Raw genomic sequence first — 17,296 nt, forward strand, 5'->3', positions numbered from 1 at the left:
AATTATTCTTAAAGCCTAAATCAGCAGAACTGGTTTTATCTTCTAATGAAACATGGAGCGTATAATATTACTTTTTTTTGTGTTCAGTCATTTGACTGGTTTGATGCAGCTTTCCAAGATTCCCTATCTAGTGCTAGTTGTTTCATTTCGGTATACCCCTTACATTCTACATCCTTAACAATTTGTTTTACATATTCCCAATGTTGCTTGCCTGCACAATTTTTTCCTTCTACCTCACCCTCTAATATAAAAGCGACTATTGCAGAATGCCTTAATGTGTATTGCAGGATGCCTTAATTCCACATATGTGTGCCTTAATGTGCCACACATTAAGACATCCTGCAATAAGTCTGTCTCTTCCTGTATAAGTCTATCTCTTCTTTTAACTATATGTTTCCGCTTCTTTTTTCATCGATTAGCCGCAACACCTCTTCATTTGTCACTTTATCCACCCATCTGATTTTTAACATTCTCCTATAGCATCACATTTCAAAAGCTTCTAATCTTTTCATCTCAGGTACTCCGATCGTCCAAGTTTCACTTCCATATAAAGCTACGCTCCAAACATATACTTTCGAAAATCTTTTCCTGAAGTTTAAATTAATTTTTGATGTAAACAAATTATATTTCTGACTGAAAACTCGTTTTGCCTGTGCTATTCGGCATTTTATATCGCTTCTGCTTCGTCCATCTTTAGTAATTCTACTTCCCATATAACAAAATTCTTCTACCTCCATAATCTTTTCTCTTCCTATTTTCACATTCAGTAGTTCATCTTCATTATTTCTACAACATTCCATTACTTTTGTTTTGTTCTTATATTTCCATGTAGTAGTTCTTGCGTAGGACTTCATCCATGCCGTTCATGTATCCTCTAAATCCTTTTAACTCTCAGCCAGAATTACTATATCATCAGCAAATCGTAGTATCTTTATCTTTTCACCTTGTACTGTTACTCCGGATCTAAATTGTTCTTTAATATCATTAACTGCTAGTCTATATAGAGATTAAAAAGTAACAGGGATAGGGAAATCCTTGTCGGTTTCCCTTCTTTATTACGGCTTCTTTCTTATGTACTTCAATTATTATTGTTGCTGATTGGTTCCTGTAAATGTTAGTAATCGTTCTTCTATCTCTGTATTTGAACCCTCATTTTTTTAAAATGCTGAACATTCTATTCCAGTCTACGTTATCGAATGCCTTTACCAGGTCTATAAATGCCAAGTATGTTGGTTTTTTTTTCTTTAATCTTCCTTCTAATATTAATCTGAGTCCTAAAATTACTTCCCTTGTCCCTATACTTTTCTGAAACCAAATTGATCTTCTCCTAACACTTCTTCCACTCTCCTCTCATTTCTTCTGTACAGAATGTAGTTAAGATTTTTGATGCATGGCTAGTTAAGCTAATTGATCTGTATTCTTCACATTTATCTGCTCCTGCTTTCTTTGTTATCATGACTATAACACCCTTTTTGAAGTCTGAGGGAACTTCCCTTTTTTCACAAATACTACACACCAGTTTGTATTATTTATCAATCGCTTCCTCACCTGCACTGCGCAATATTTATACAGGTATTCCGTCTATTCCAGGAGCCTTCCTGCCATTCAAATCTTTTAATGCTCTCTTAAATTCATATCTCAGCATTGTTTCTCCCCTTTCATCCTCTTCGACTTCCTCTACTTCCTTTGTAACACCATTTTCTAAATCATTTCCTCCGAATAACTTTTCAATGTATTCCACCCACCTATCGCCATTGCCTTTCGTATTATAAATCGGTGTACCATGCTTGTTCTTAACTTTCCCGTATGCTCTGTCTATTTTACCATTTCTCTTTCCACTTCTGAACAATTTTCTTTAATCCACTCTTCTTTTGCTAGTTCACACTTCCTGCTTATAGTATTTCTTTATTGTCTGTAATTCCTTTTATTTTCTTCATCACTAGCATTTATACATTTTCTACGTTCATCCATCAGCTGCAATATATCGTCTCAAACCCAAGGTTCTCTACCAGTTCTCTTTGTTCCGCCTAAGTTTGTTTCTGCTGATTTAAGAATTTCCTTTTTAACATTCTCCCATTCTTCTTCTACATTTTCTACTTTACCTTTTTTACCCAGACCTCTTGCGATGTCCTCCTCAAAAATCTTCTTTACCTCCTCTTACTCAAGCATCTCTAAATTCCACCGATTTATGTGCCTATTTATGCGCCGATTAATGTAATCTACATTTCATTATCACTAAATTATGGTCGCTATCAATATCTGCTCCAGGATAAGTCTTGCAGTAGTCGAGTTGATTTCTAAATCTTTGCTTAACCATGATATAATCTATCTGATACCTTTCAGTATCGTATCGCCTGGCTTTTTCCATGAGCATATTCTTCTATTATGATTTTTAAGTACAGTGCAGTGATAAGAAACAAATTTATATTAAATCATTGTTGTAAAGATAATAATAAAATCAATTAAGATAAAAAGAGTATAAGTGTGGACAAAAAAATTTATCTATATCGTTTATAACCGGATGAAAAGTTACAATACCTGGAGTACGTTTAATAAAGGAAGTGAAATAATGAAAAAAAAACTATACAACTTTTTTACCATCATTCTAAATAGGAGTTTTATAAAATTTAATTATAAATGCAAGTAATGGACAGAGAATTTAATACTGAATTTTATTCATGTATAATTTTAAATTAAATCAGGTTGCATTCATTCAAGTTATTCCAAAATACAAAACTTCTATGGTAACTGATTTATGTAAATATATTTATCCCATACAGATATATTTAATTTTAAATAAAACCATCACAAACATATTACTATTCTTTTGTAATATAAATAAAACCAGTTAATAATCAACTACCATTCTCATCATCACTGCGCGGACGTACCTAGCAGACACGGGTTCTTCATTAGTAATGTGCAGCACCGATTCTAAATAAATATACAAATGTTAGATGCAATTTAATTTTAATCTTTAAAGCAAAATCATATTAATCTCTTTACTGTATCAATAAATATAATATAATAATTAAAGTAGCAAATTCCATCCATTTTAACTCGACTACCTGATAAGCAATTAGTATAATAATAAATTATTTATATCTTTTGTTCTGAATATTAAAGATGATTCATTGTATTACTACATTTTTCATCTGAGTCGTAGTAGAAATTTCGAAAAAATTTAATTTTTAACTATTTAAAAATTTAAAAAAATTTAATTATTTTAAAATGAAAAATATGAGATTCTCACCCTAGTAAATTTCAAAATTACGTTTAGGCAAGGTTTATTTGTAAATGATTTAAAACATATTTTTTTAATATTTCTGTAAATTTTATTAAATATAATTATATTTTACCTGCGTTAACAATACTAAAATATAACAAGTTTGTTTCAGTTCAATTATTTCATTAAGTTTCTTTAAAGTTTAAAGTTTTCTTTTAAGTTGACTATCATGGATTCCCAATGTGGTAATCATATTTTTCCCATCGGCAGGATTTCAATATCACACATGGTACTCGCCTTTTTTAAAAACATGGTTCAATTATTTCTTTTAGAACACACAGTTTAAGTTGTTATTACTAATTAATTATTAATATTTATTGGAATGTATATCATTATATTACTCCGTGCTTAGAACGGGATTTTTTCCTGTTGCTTAGGTCGGTAGCCAACGTTTTGTTTGTTTTATGTAATTTATTTTATTTCTTATGTTTTGTTATCGTTTTTTTCTATATATTTTATACAAACGTAAAAATGAATGGTGAATAAGGTAGGTTATTTATGTGCAGTATAGTGTTACTGAATTTCTTGAACATATAATTCTTACCAAATAAACAGGACTTAGTGTTCTAGAAACAGGAGAAAATTTTGGCCAAGGCATGTGTGAAAGATAAATGTTCACAAAACTGAAAATGGAGTTCTATGTTTCCAATGTGTTGTATGGTCATATTATTTTCATACATAAAATAGTAAATAATCTTTTTCAAAGATATTACTAATACTTTAATATTTAAATGTTATTGTAAATAAAATAAGCACACATGAGTGATAAATAAAAGGTAATAATACTGTAAAATGAAATAAGAAAAATATACCTTAAGAATAAATGTGATAAAAATTTGATGTAGCATCAAATTTTTGTATGTAAAAGAAATAAAAATTATTTAATGTAAATTGTAAAAAATATCTAACAAAAAAAACGGAAATAAAAATTCAGTGTAATAATAAAACTAAAAATAATATAATTAAAACAATAGCGTAATCGTAAACATTTTTTGTATAAGGACAAAAACATTAATAATAATATATAAATACTGGTAATCGGTATCCGAAAAATATTGCCTGACTCTGAGGTGATAACTACCATTTGTAGTACTCATACTCTACGTAAGATTATAAAATCGATATATTAGCTCACAAGAAATTCCTCGAGAAGATCAGCAGTACCATACACAGTATTCACATTTTTCTTTTTCATGTTTTATAAAAAGTATTATTAATGTTTCCGATATGTTGTAGAATGTTAATAACGCGTAATAATGAGTTTCTCTGGAAAACTACCCATAGCCCCATTGAGAGGGAAAAAATGATGTCGCAGTCACCACAAAAGTTTTATGTTAACAAAGTATAAGTTACTCTGCCAGATTAAAGTAGTTTATAATATCCTGAATAAGGATAAAAAGAAATAACTATTGAAAATTGAAATTCACCTATCATTTAATGGATTTTTTAAATCATTAATTTTTATAACATAGTGATGCAAACCCATGCCAAAAAACTATTTATTTTCACAATTCATTTTTATTAGTGTTAGTCCGATTATGCAGATAAGCATTTAAATTATTTATTTTACTTTCAACAAATAAAATTATAACCGTGTATAAAAATAGAATTATATATTCCCTCTTAGATTATAATAAACATTTACTGGTACAATTTAAACAAATTTTTGATACAATATATACAAATGACAAACATACATGTATAAATTTGAACATTCTACGAGTTATCTTACCAGCTGATAGTGTACAAAGCTTTATCACGTAACCGCACGTAGTTACTTTATGACATCTTCAGTAGCGAGAGAATGGTGTTATGTTTGACAATTTTAACTCAGCAGTGAACAATTTATTTTCTTTTCAAGAAATTTACCCTTCGTATCTTAAATTCAAGTCACTCAAAATAATGATCTCATACTACCGCACTACCGCTCATAAAACACACACACACACACACACACACACACACAGAGAGAGAGAGAGAGAGAGAGAGAGAAAAAACATGTTTCCTTACAGAATTACTACTCAAAGCTAATTATTTACTGCATTTTATTTCTTCGACGTAGAAAAAATAAAGTCCAATGTCCGGGATTTTATTTTCATGAAATCTTTTTATCTCCTATGCGTATACTCAGACAAACAATTGAATGAGTAATTAATGAAACACTACGGTAACTACTCTGCAGTGATAGAAACATTTGAAAACCTAAAACCAGAATCATTTTCTTGATATAGCTGGATAAAAAGTTTTCTTGTGAAAATTATCCTTTAAGAAACCATGAATATTGGACAGATGAAATTCTATGATATAATAAAAGTGTTAGAATTATAATATTATTTTTGAAATTAAATATAAAACTGGTCATAGTATGATTACAAATCGTAAAATGATTTTTTTAATTTTCTTTCAATTTATCGTTTTCTACATTTCTGAGCTTTGGGAAAGATTATAAGGATACACGCTCTTCCTAATTTCAATTACTCATGAGGATTTGATACACAAATTTATTACGCATAAAACATTACAATACTGACTGCGTTTCGAATTTGAAACCTTTCGGATCCAAGGTAGAAACACAACCAATCCACCACAAAGTTTGGTTACATTATCTGTAGCGCAATATTGAATATAGCATGTATACAGAATATTGAATAACATATAATAGTTCACTAGAATTCATGCTATGAAATATTACCAAAGCATACTTCTTGTTTTAATATTTTTAGAATTCTAAAGGAATATATAGTTTTTTAGGTAAAGTTCACTTTGATGTAAATAGTAGAATCCAAAATTAAGATAAACGAAAAAATTATTTAAAAAACTTTTTGTTTTAAAATGTTGCTTCTTGTTCTTATTTTATTCAAAAAATATTTTTTCATGTATTTAGAATTCAGGTACGGTAATTTTAAGAATACAAAAATAAACATTGGAAAAATTTTAAATGCATTTTTATTAAAAGAAAGAAAGAAAAAAAAATCACATGGTTGAACACAATAAATATATTTGAAAATACATACAATACAAAATAGTTTTTTTATTTTTTTTAAAAAGAAGAATAAAATGAAAAAGGTAAATATAAAGATTGTGAGAATTTCTACCATGTGACGAAATTCAAGAAGAGTTTTAGAACACTTCGCTTCGCTAGACTACATTTCATCGTCACCTCTCACAAATCTCCTTCACCTTATCTGACTCAATCCAAACACGACCCCTATCGCCTTGAATAAAACCCCTCTATAATATAAGAGGAAATGTCTCCTCCCTCTGGGTTTATGTTTGCATACAAATTATAATAATATAAATTGAGTTATATAGGCAGGGATTTTATAACCTACGGGTTTAAACTTTAACTCTCCGCTCTTGTTTTTAAATGTTATTAAAATTTTAAATACTCGGGAAACTTCATTACATATATATATATATATATTTATATATTTCTTATGGGTTATGTAAATAAACAATTAAATATCTTCAGTGATAATTCGGTAGAAACTTCATTATGTTATAAAATTTAATCGAAGTATAAAAGTTATTTGTTTCCTTAAATATGATAATAAAAATAATAATAATTAGTTTGAATCTATTTTCATCTAAAATTTTATAAAACAGTACAAATAAATATTATTCCTTCCAAGATACTGAAATCTTGTTGGAAGGGGTATGTTACATTACATCCTTTGACAATATAATAAGAAAAGATTGTCAATCAATGATTTCTTAAAAATACCATTTGGTAGTAACAATTCTTTTACAAATCATTACAAGTTTTATCATGTACTCTCTCCATTTTACAATTTTGACATTTAAGCTACAATAAAAATTGCTAACACAGGAATGTAGAGAGAATGGAGTTCCATGGTGATTAGGGGTGTTTCTTTTAACTCCGTGCTAGTGTTCGTTTTTACGTTCTTTCGGTGTGTGTTTTTGTTTTTTTGTTGGATTGGTTTGAGTTCAGTTTCATGCTTTTGTTCCCGTTTTTATTGTTTTATTAATTTAATTAAACTTTATTTACATCTGAGTTGTTTACCATAGCAATGTAGGTTAACAGTGACTATTTCTGTTTCAGTTCTTTATATTTTGTTGTTTTGGGCGTTATTTATGATTTATTTATATATATATTTATATTTATATTTATTATAGATTATATTATACATAATTAAAGTATTCGGTGGTGAGGAAATAGATGTGGGAGGTACTATTTATACGATAGTAGTGAACTCACAGGATGTAGATGGGATGATAGCCGACTGCTTCAGGAGCATCAGCAAACTAAGAGATATGGGAGTGGAAGCCCCTTTGTGTCCCCGGCTGGTAGAACTGGAGCCGTCTTGAAAATATTGCTAGTGTGTGATGGTAGAAGGACTGGTAAGGAGCGGATGATACATTGATGAGACTACTGGAGAGCGGAAGGCTACTCGACGTGGTGAGCCGTCACGTACAATGTCGATCAGAGCTGAGGGGCGGGGCTTCAATGAACTGTTCAAATCTGTAAAGGAAAGAGTGAACAATAGCGTGACTGAAGTGCTATCAGTTAGGAAAGGGAACGCCAATGAAGTACAAATCCATGACAAGGCAAAGCAAGCGGGTCTGTTAGAGCAGTCCATCAGGCAACATGTTGATGGGGTTGCGGTCAGAGAGGTCGGTCGACGAGCTCGCCCTGCATACTATTATATAAAAGATTTAGAGCCTGACGCGACAACTGCTGAGGTGGTCAAGTCGGTGGCGGCATATGCTGGCTGCATGGAGGCGGATTTGAGAGTTACATCGTAGTGACCGGCTTACGGAGGATCGCAGAATCCACAAAAAGGTTCCTGGGTTTGTGGCGCGTAGGTTATCCGAAGTTCAGAGGATACAGATAGGCTGGATTAATTGCAGAGTGTGCCGGAGGAAGGAAACATTGAGGTGTTTCAGGTGTGGGGAGAATGGCCATATGGCTGCGAAGTGCGGAGGGCCAGACCGGTCTAGACTATGTTTTAGATGTAATGGAGAGGGCCATAAGAGCAGTGGATATCAGCAGCGGCCAGTTAATGCAGAGGACAAAGGGAAACCAGGTGTCAGAGGGGCAGGTGAGGGCTGCAGTGGTGGGTAATCCGCATGCTAATGCGAGTTTTTCAATTTAATGCGGTCAGGAGTAGCAGGGCTATGGATGCCTGCTGCGAAATAACTGTCTGAGTGGGTTGTGAGATTATATTACTGAGTGAGCCGGATCGAAGAACAATCGTCGATGACAGATGGGTGGTGTCGGCTGATTCCGGTGCGGCTATACTAGTCTCCTGTGGTACAGCAGCAGTACGTAATAAGGGCGCAGGACCCGATTATGTATGGATGGAACTGGCAAGGGTAGTGGTGTTTAGTATATATTTGTCGCCTAACACCAACGTTTCAGTTTATGCGGGAATGTTTGATGATTTAGTAGAGGAAATTGCCAGATGGAGGTCGAAATCGTGGTGGGCGGAGATTTCAATGTTAAGGTAAGGAGTTGGGAATCAGCCATCGATGATCGAAGAGGCAGACTTCTTGAGGACGCTATGGCTTCAGTGAACCTTCAGTGCGTCAATCAAAGAGGTGAAATGACGTTCAAGAGAGGAGGAGTGGGGGTCTCTGTCCCAGATCTGACATTTGTGAGCATGAGAGGCTTGCAGAGGTTGTTGGGATGGGAAGTGTTGGGGGAGGAGACCCTCAGTGACCACAGAGTCACTAAGGGTCTCCTCCCCCAACACCTTTGAAATTGGCGATATTATCCAGAATGAACGGAAGAAAAAAGTATCGCGCAGTTCAGAGCGGCTATTGATTTTGAACTTGGCTATGGCGAAGGCACAGATTTGAATCAGCTGACAGACACAGTATTCAGGGTGGGAGTAGAAACATGTATAATTAAGGAAGTGACGTGCAGGAGTATATTGGTGGACTCCCAAACTCGCCGAATTGAGAAGAAGATGTGTGATGAGTAGGCACTGCCTCAGGAGAACGCAGAGGCGGGGTGAGAACATCGAAGAAGAGCTCGTAAGGTTAAGACTTGTTAGACGGAACTTTCGTGGAGCAATTGCTGCGTCCAAAAAAAGCAAGTGGCAGCAATTGTTTGATGCTGTGGAAATTGATCCGTGGGGTGACGCCTGTCGTATCGTCACATAAAAGTTTGAAAGATGGCTGCCACTCCTCACCGATGATGAGCTGAGGAAAGGCATTTATGAACTGTTTCCGAAAGGAATGGACTTTCAAAGGGAGGAGATTGTGGTGGAATCAATAGTTCCATTCTAGCTGCAAGACCTGAGTGAGGCGGCTAAGTTGATTAAAGGCGGCAAGAGTCCTGGGCCGGATGGAATACCGCCGGAGGTAGTACAAATTGTGGCCGAGACGGTGCCTGCTGTGGTATTGCGTGCAATGAATATGATATTGAGGATGGAATGGATACCTGAACGGTGGAGAGGTGCAAGATTAGTGATGCTAAGGAAGAATGCTGGAGGCCAGCTTCTGGGGGTGGGTGGCGGGGGCTCCTCGGAGTCGTCGCTCGTCGATCGCCCCCGGGGGACAACTTCCGGTCACACGGATTCGGATAGTAGAGTGTCTGGGTGATCATGCAGGGGCTGTACATACCATATGGCATAGATCCGGCCCCTGCATCATAGGAGGGGAGGTTTTTTAGCGGGTTAGAGGCCCGCACTGCCGTCAGTACGGGCCTGACGGCGGTTGGCAGAGCTTATTCTTCCCCCTACGGAAAGGAAAAAAACAACAAAAAAACACAGAAATGTAACTTATATAAAGAACAATAATAATATAATTCGTAACATTATTATACACAATATGTTTAGAGATTTAGAGAAATGGAAGACTTCAAAATCGTGCATAGCAGAATGCCAAAGGCCACATCTTATGCACAGATTGTTGCGGTTCCTGCAGTCACCTTCAAACCAAAAGAAGGTATCAGAACTGACACCAGCCTTAGCAATATTAGTGGAAAGAATAATTGATCAGGAATTGAAGAACCGAACAACTAGGTACAGCAGTCCACAGTCGTCTAAAATAAAAGCAGACCTGCCAAAACAAAAGTGACTTACTTCACCGTAGAATGAGGTTTCAGCTAAATTAAAGGCTAAGCAAATTCAAGCAAAAATGCAGAAGGAATCTGAAGTTAAAGTTCAGATCGAAAAAATTCCAACTCCGAGACCTGCGAAACCGGAAATACTGATTTTTGAAAACGAAGATTTAGAAAAAATAATGGAACATTTGAAAGCACAGAGGCCTTTATCTGAGAGGGCAAGACACTCGGCCGCCCCACGTGTTCTAGCGGTGAGTTCATCTAGTCTTGACTGCGATATTCTTCTGACTGCGCCATTGGAGCCGGCGTCCTCCCATGCCGGCAGCAGGAGATCCTCCAAAACTTACGGCGGAGAAAACTCTTCGAGAACTCGACTACACTTCGAGAACTCAGATACAATGGATATCGACATCGAGGCCCTTCGGAAGATCGACAAAAGAGGTAAAAAAGGGTGGCCGAAAGGAAAACGGAGACGATAGAATTTAAGATAAGATTTTATATTTATAAGATCTTTCTATTTTTATGAAGAATTTGTTTTAATACAGGTTGTGTTTTTTATTTTTTGTATAACATGAGAGTTTCAAGGTGTGTTTTTTGATGTCCTTTGAACAACTTTTATTATAAGTGATGTGTAATATTAAGTGGTAAGGACCCTTTACACACTTATCATTACGTGTTTAACAATATATTTTTTAATATTAGTATTTTTTAATATTTTGTATGGTGATTTGGACAGTGTTTACTCGATGCCAAGTTGCTTGTTTGAAAAAAATTTTTAAATATGTTTTTTTGGGTTTTCTCAAGTGACAAGGACCATTTACACTATTGCCATTTTAAGTTTCTTTTGGGTTTTAATTCCGTAACAAATCTGTTTTTTTTAGATGATCTCTACAGACAAGACTAGTCTACTGACTATGTCGCTCGTGTTTTTTACTGGGAAGGAAAAGTATATATTTTTTTCTTTTTCCTCTTTTTGATGTGGAAGGGGCTAATGACCATAACAGCTGATGCCCCTAAAACTTCAAAATAAAAAAAAATAAAATAATAGTAATAATTAACAAATATTCCGTGACTGTTGTCATTAAATGGAAATTATTGTTTTATCATATATATTTAAAATTTATTTATGGTTTATTTTTAAAACCAACTTTTTATTACTGTTATCATAAATCACAAAAAAATTCTGCAAACTTAGAAACACTAATTTTACCCTTATACTTTAAATTTTATCGAATATCTTTAGATTTTTTTATATTTTTATTCATTTTTCTGCAAATAACAGTAAATTAAATAAGCAGTTAATCTCAAAACGTATTACAATTAAAACAAAATAAATTTTTAAATTCTGTACATTTTTAATTTTTTTAAATCATTGGCAAATTATGTAGATACGTACAATTTATTAAATGTTCATTTAGCGACATTTAATTAAGACAAAATTTAAAGAATGAAAATAGATACATAATTATTTATAAAGAATCTAACAGACCTTTAGAACATGTTCTACTGATAAAAATCTAGAAGAATATTTATATAAACATGGGTTTGGAAACAGTTATTATCGACTGACGAAAGATATCGCACTGATTTCAACGTCATCGGAAAAATTAAACCTGATTATAAAATTCTTGGAATCCAAATTAAAGCCAATTTAGGTATCTTGTATGAAATCGAACTTGAAAAATTGAAAAAAATACGTCTCAGAACTGTATTTTTAATAATTTTCTTGTAAAAAAAGAAAATTTTATTTGTTATCGAGAAATTTTGAATAAAACACAAAAGATTCAAAAACACACCATTTTATATTTCCTGAAAAATAAATTTTTTCAACGGGAAATAAATATGTAGATCAAGTTGTAAAAATTCCACATAGAGAATCTGATACTGAGTAAAATGGTATGTATAAAGTCCATGGAAATTAAATACAAACACAATAAATTTTAGGTTTATTAAAAACAAAATATATCAAAACGGTGGACTTTAATTAAGTATAAACAAAAACAATTTTTTTAATAAAAAAACAAAAGAAATAAATATCTTAGAAAAACAACATATAAGAATACAGACAGTAAAACCTCTTTACAAAAAATAAAATAGACTACTGAAAATACCTCTGCCAAAGTGGATTCACCACTCTGCCAGACGAACAGTGTTTTTGGTGACTTTCTGTTTTTCAATAAGTTTGTTTTGTATTAGTTGTTCCGCACATAGATTTAAACCAGTGTAAAATTGTTTTGTTAAAATTTTTATTTATTTATTACAATTTAACAAAGTTATCTTCCGCCAAATATAATGTAGTGTCTCCAGTCTTTTGTCTTTTACACAAAATGTTTTATCAAAAGTTTGATTTTAACGAATGTTATGATTTCTGTTACTTTCCTGGCATCATAACTGTAGAGCTATGCTGCAAGAAAAAAAGTACAGTAATCAGGCAAAAAGTAGAGTATGGGCTTTTTGCATTTCTTGACGTTTCATGACACAGGGCTTAAAAAAACAAAAAAAGCGGAGGGGAATGTTCGTACGTAAGTACGTCGGTTGACGTGTTTGAAGCTTAATAACCTTTGATTGCATTTACCGATTTTAATTAAATTTGGCACAGAGACTCGTATATATTTGTTTGTAAAAGTTGGGGGTCAACAAGAAAATTTCATTACATTCAATTTTCTCAAAATTTTGCTAACATAACTTCACTTTATATTAAACTCAGTACATGGTTACATGATTATCTTACCCTCAAAAAAAAATTGCCCCCAATTTTTCCCCTTCCCAAAAAATCTAAAACAATTATCTTTTTAGTTATTGCATATATTTTCGCCGACATTTTTTGTCTTCCTCGGCATAGTAATAGTACAAACGACTTCAAAAACATTACTTTATGGGTAATACTGGGGGATAAGGGAGTCAATCAAAATATAAAAATGTCAAACTTCAGAATTTTTTAAAACGTTTTTTGGTTTATTCCAAACCTTTAATAATTATATTTTATCATAATTCACCTCCACCACAGAAAAAAAAAAAATAAGGTAATATATTAGAGATTGTATATTTTGCAGTCGAATTTTATGTAGTTTCTTCCGTTACAAGTAGCAAACTTAGATAAATCAAAAACAAATTCATGGAAGGCTATTTCGGAGTTGAGGGGAGTTGAGAGTTGCTATTTTGGAGCAGAATAAAATAAAAATTTTCAATTTTTTAGAGGTTTTTCCATTTAACATTATTTTTTCACTATAAACCACTGCAAGGGAAGTATAAAAATTATGTCAGCATTTTTATATACAAATTAAAAAATAGATATATAAATTTCATTCTGAAGCTTTTCACATAAATAATAACAAAGTAATACAGGAAAGAACTTATTGATAATTTTCAACTAAGAACGACAGTTCGTTATTGAATTCAGTATATACGTATGTATGGTGTATGTATGTGAATACTTTTTGTCTTGGATTCTGATTAAGCATCGTTAGAGAATTACATAAATACACGAATGGCTGACATAGGCAGTCGGGTTCACCTGAAAATGGGAGCCAAAATTAAAGTTTTGTAATAATCATTATGCAATAACGGTGTAAGCTATCAAGTTGGTTCAAACCCACTAATGAGAGTTTTAATAAAAATGGATAAAATATATAAAAGTATTATCTTATTTTGTACTTCCTTGTACGAAGTAAAGGAAGTATTGTGATCGCGAAAAATTTCGGTTTTCAGATTTCAACGGAAATATCGATTTTCACCATCCCTGAATCCATTTTGACTAATTTCAGCATGACACCTGTACCTATGTACGTATATATCTCCTCTTTTGGTTGCAATCGACTGGACCAAAATTGTCCAAAAAAGCCCAAAATCTAAACAATTTGCATTTTGTACTTTTTCTTTACTGCTGTAATAAGCCTTCGTTGACAGATTTTCAACGGTATATAGTAAGTGGTACTTATTTTCATTGGTTCCAGAGTTATAGCCAAATAAAATTTTATGTAATGAAATATTTGGATCTTGCAAGGGGGAAGGCAAATCGGTGCGATTTATTAATAATTATTAACCTCTGATTGTAAAATAATTTTTACAATAAATAATAATTAAATAATAAGAATAAAAAAAATTGAGAGTAAATTAACGAAATAAAATTTTATGTACTTTTTCATTTTAAAAAGACGTTTATATGTAATTTAATATGCGTAAAAGGAGTTAAGGTAGGGTCCACATCAGATTTTTTCACCGTTTTCTGAAATGTCTTCTACTGACCTAACAGCAACAACAGTTACTCGGTATATCTTATTTGAAATTTTTCTATATAGAATAAAATTTATATGTATATATATATATATAATCTTATTAAATTTTTCTACATTATTTTTAAATCTTGATTTATATTTCCGAATTTATGATTCTCTTTTTCCCTTATTTTTGTTATTATTGGATGCTATATAGTAGTATGTATGCTATTCATCTTGTCGAATTTAATTTCATATATTTCTTTTTGTAATTAAATTACACCTTTTTTATTACTAGTTGTTTTAGGGACTAGGTATTTTTTTCATGTGGTATAAAATATTAATTTATTTATTGTTTTATATACTTTATTTAAAATTAAATTATTATGTAGAATGTAATTAAATTCTTTATTTTTTTATATTGTTGTGTGGTTTAAAGAACTTAGTAAATTTATATTAACTTTCTTTATAAGACTATTAATTTCTTTAGTACGTTAATCTGGTTTACTATATTTTTTTAATAGTGGTTGTTTTTGTAGTGATTGGTCGTGTTTAATGTAGTTATTTACCCTGAATATCACCTTAAAATATGATGTAATCTTTCGTACAGATAAATTGAGAGAATAGTAACTCTGATAGTGATTTTGATGTTTTTTATGTAAATGTTAGCAATAATTTTACGTCCGCGTGTTTTTAAAGTAAACATAAAAGTCACTTATTTAATAAAGTGACTTATTTTTTTTTTTACTTGCTGTTTCTATAGTGCGTGTAAATATGATAAAAGAAAAGAATGTAATTTGTTTAGTGCAACGCTGTTTATCCTTAATTATGTCCTTCCTGATGGTTATATATTATTTTGGCTAAATGCTAGATTTAGCCAAAGGTAGACCTATTGATAGGTGTGTATGAGACTGTTAAAATTAATGACATAAATTTTTTCATTGGAAGGTAAAAAAAATGTATATTGACCTTCATGCATACATATAAAACAATGCATACTCGTAAAAAACAGGAAAGGTTTGTTCATTAATAACGGATTAATAAAAGAGCAATTTTAAAGCAAGACTATATAGTTCGGGTTATGTCATTCTATGTAACATTAAAGAAATGATACACGCAGTAGGATACACCTGGATGTACTAGATTACTCATAATCAGTATACGTATGTTGTGATTGGCAGGTACGTACTTTTTAACTTGACTGTGTTAAATGTAAAATAGACTAATTTTAATGGTATAAAACCAGTTCAACCACGGTCAAACTTTATTAAACGTAATACATTACATTAATTAATTTAATTAATGTTTATGTTATTTTATCTTTTTTTTCTATTTTACCACAGACAATGAATATTTTTCACAGAACTAGGAACTGTTACGTAATGCCAAAAATTAACTATTATTACAACCAAGATATTTCATCGTTTATTGTTCATTACCGTTTTTTTTATTTAATTTATTTACTGTAAAGATTACGGTGATTTTATTATAAAACAGTGTTAAAATTGAACGAACCTCTTTTCACTGGACACAATAAAAGTAATAAAAACATGAATTCAGTAAATATTTAATTTTCATTTTACTAGTTATCAATATCTTGTACATATGTTCCTTCATGATACAATTCGATTAACCTATTTTTAATAAATCTAATATACAATTCTGCTATTTTAATTGTTTAGTGAGCGACAATGCATAACATAATATTGTGGCTGATCATTGATATTTAATTTTTTTTTTTAATTTAATTTGATTATGTTAAAATTTATATACAAAAATTTCTGCCAACAAGGTCATAAAATAATTAGATTTTTCCTTATAAAATATTCTTATTATTTTGATAGGGTTATTGCCAATCTATTGCAGCATGGTGAAATAAAGTTTTTAACCGACAATGTGAAATAGAGTAGGTTTACAAATTTTGTACATATTTTATTAATGTATTTCCATCTTTACTTCTTAATAATTTAACAATTTCTCTGATTTATTTTATATTTATATTGAAAACGTCCCTTTGTGGCTTCACAGTAATTTTTTTATAGATAACTTAAGTGAATGATTTATGAATCATAAATTATAAAATTATGTAGACAATATAATAATCTTTTTCTTGTCATTATCGTTTTTTAGTATTGGTCTGTTTACATTAGTAGTTACAAGCTAAGCTTGCTTTGATATTAAATAATATTTATGCATAATTAGAGAAAAATTAGTAGAAGAAAATAACTTTACAAAAATTCATATTCCAGGCAATCTTAATTTATTGTAATTTCTTAAGATACTTTCTCTGATTTCTTATATTTATAGTGTCGTTAATGATTTTTCAACTTCTGCTTTATTACGATAAATATTTAATAAAATGTGATACCCATTGTTCCTTTGAACATATAAATAAATTTTCAAAAGAAAAATTTTAAAACAGTTATAGAAATTAATAACGATTTCAAAACGCACAGAAAGGTAATAAAATATGGATATATAAATATATATTTTTTTTTTAATTTCGACTTCTTGAACCGCTAAATGACGTAGATAATTTATCTACACTGCATTTACCCGCCAAATCCTAAGAATCAAAGTTAAAAAAAAAAAATGGATTGGAAGTTTTTTTTTACTATTTCGTAGATATTTTGAAGTCGATGTACTCATATTATTATTACTATTTAGAATGTAATTTTTCACAAATATATCTATCTATTTCTTTTGTTTATATATATATATATATCAAATTTAATTGGAAAAAGATGAATTACTTTATCAACA

This window comes from Lycorma delicatula, chromosome 1 (genome assembly GCF_047948215.1).
Source record: "Lycorma delicatula isolate Av1 chromosome 1, ASM4794821v1, whole genome shotgun sequence".
NCBI classification, from domain to species: Eukaryota; Metazoa; Arthropoda; class Insecta; order Hemiptera; family Fulgoridae; genus Lycorma; species Lycorma delicatula.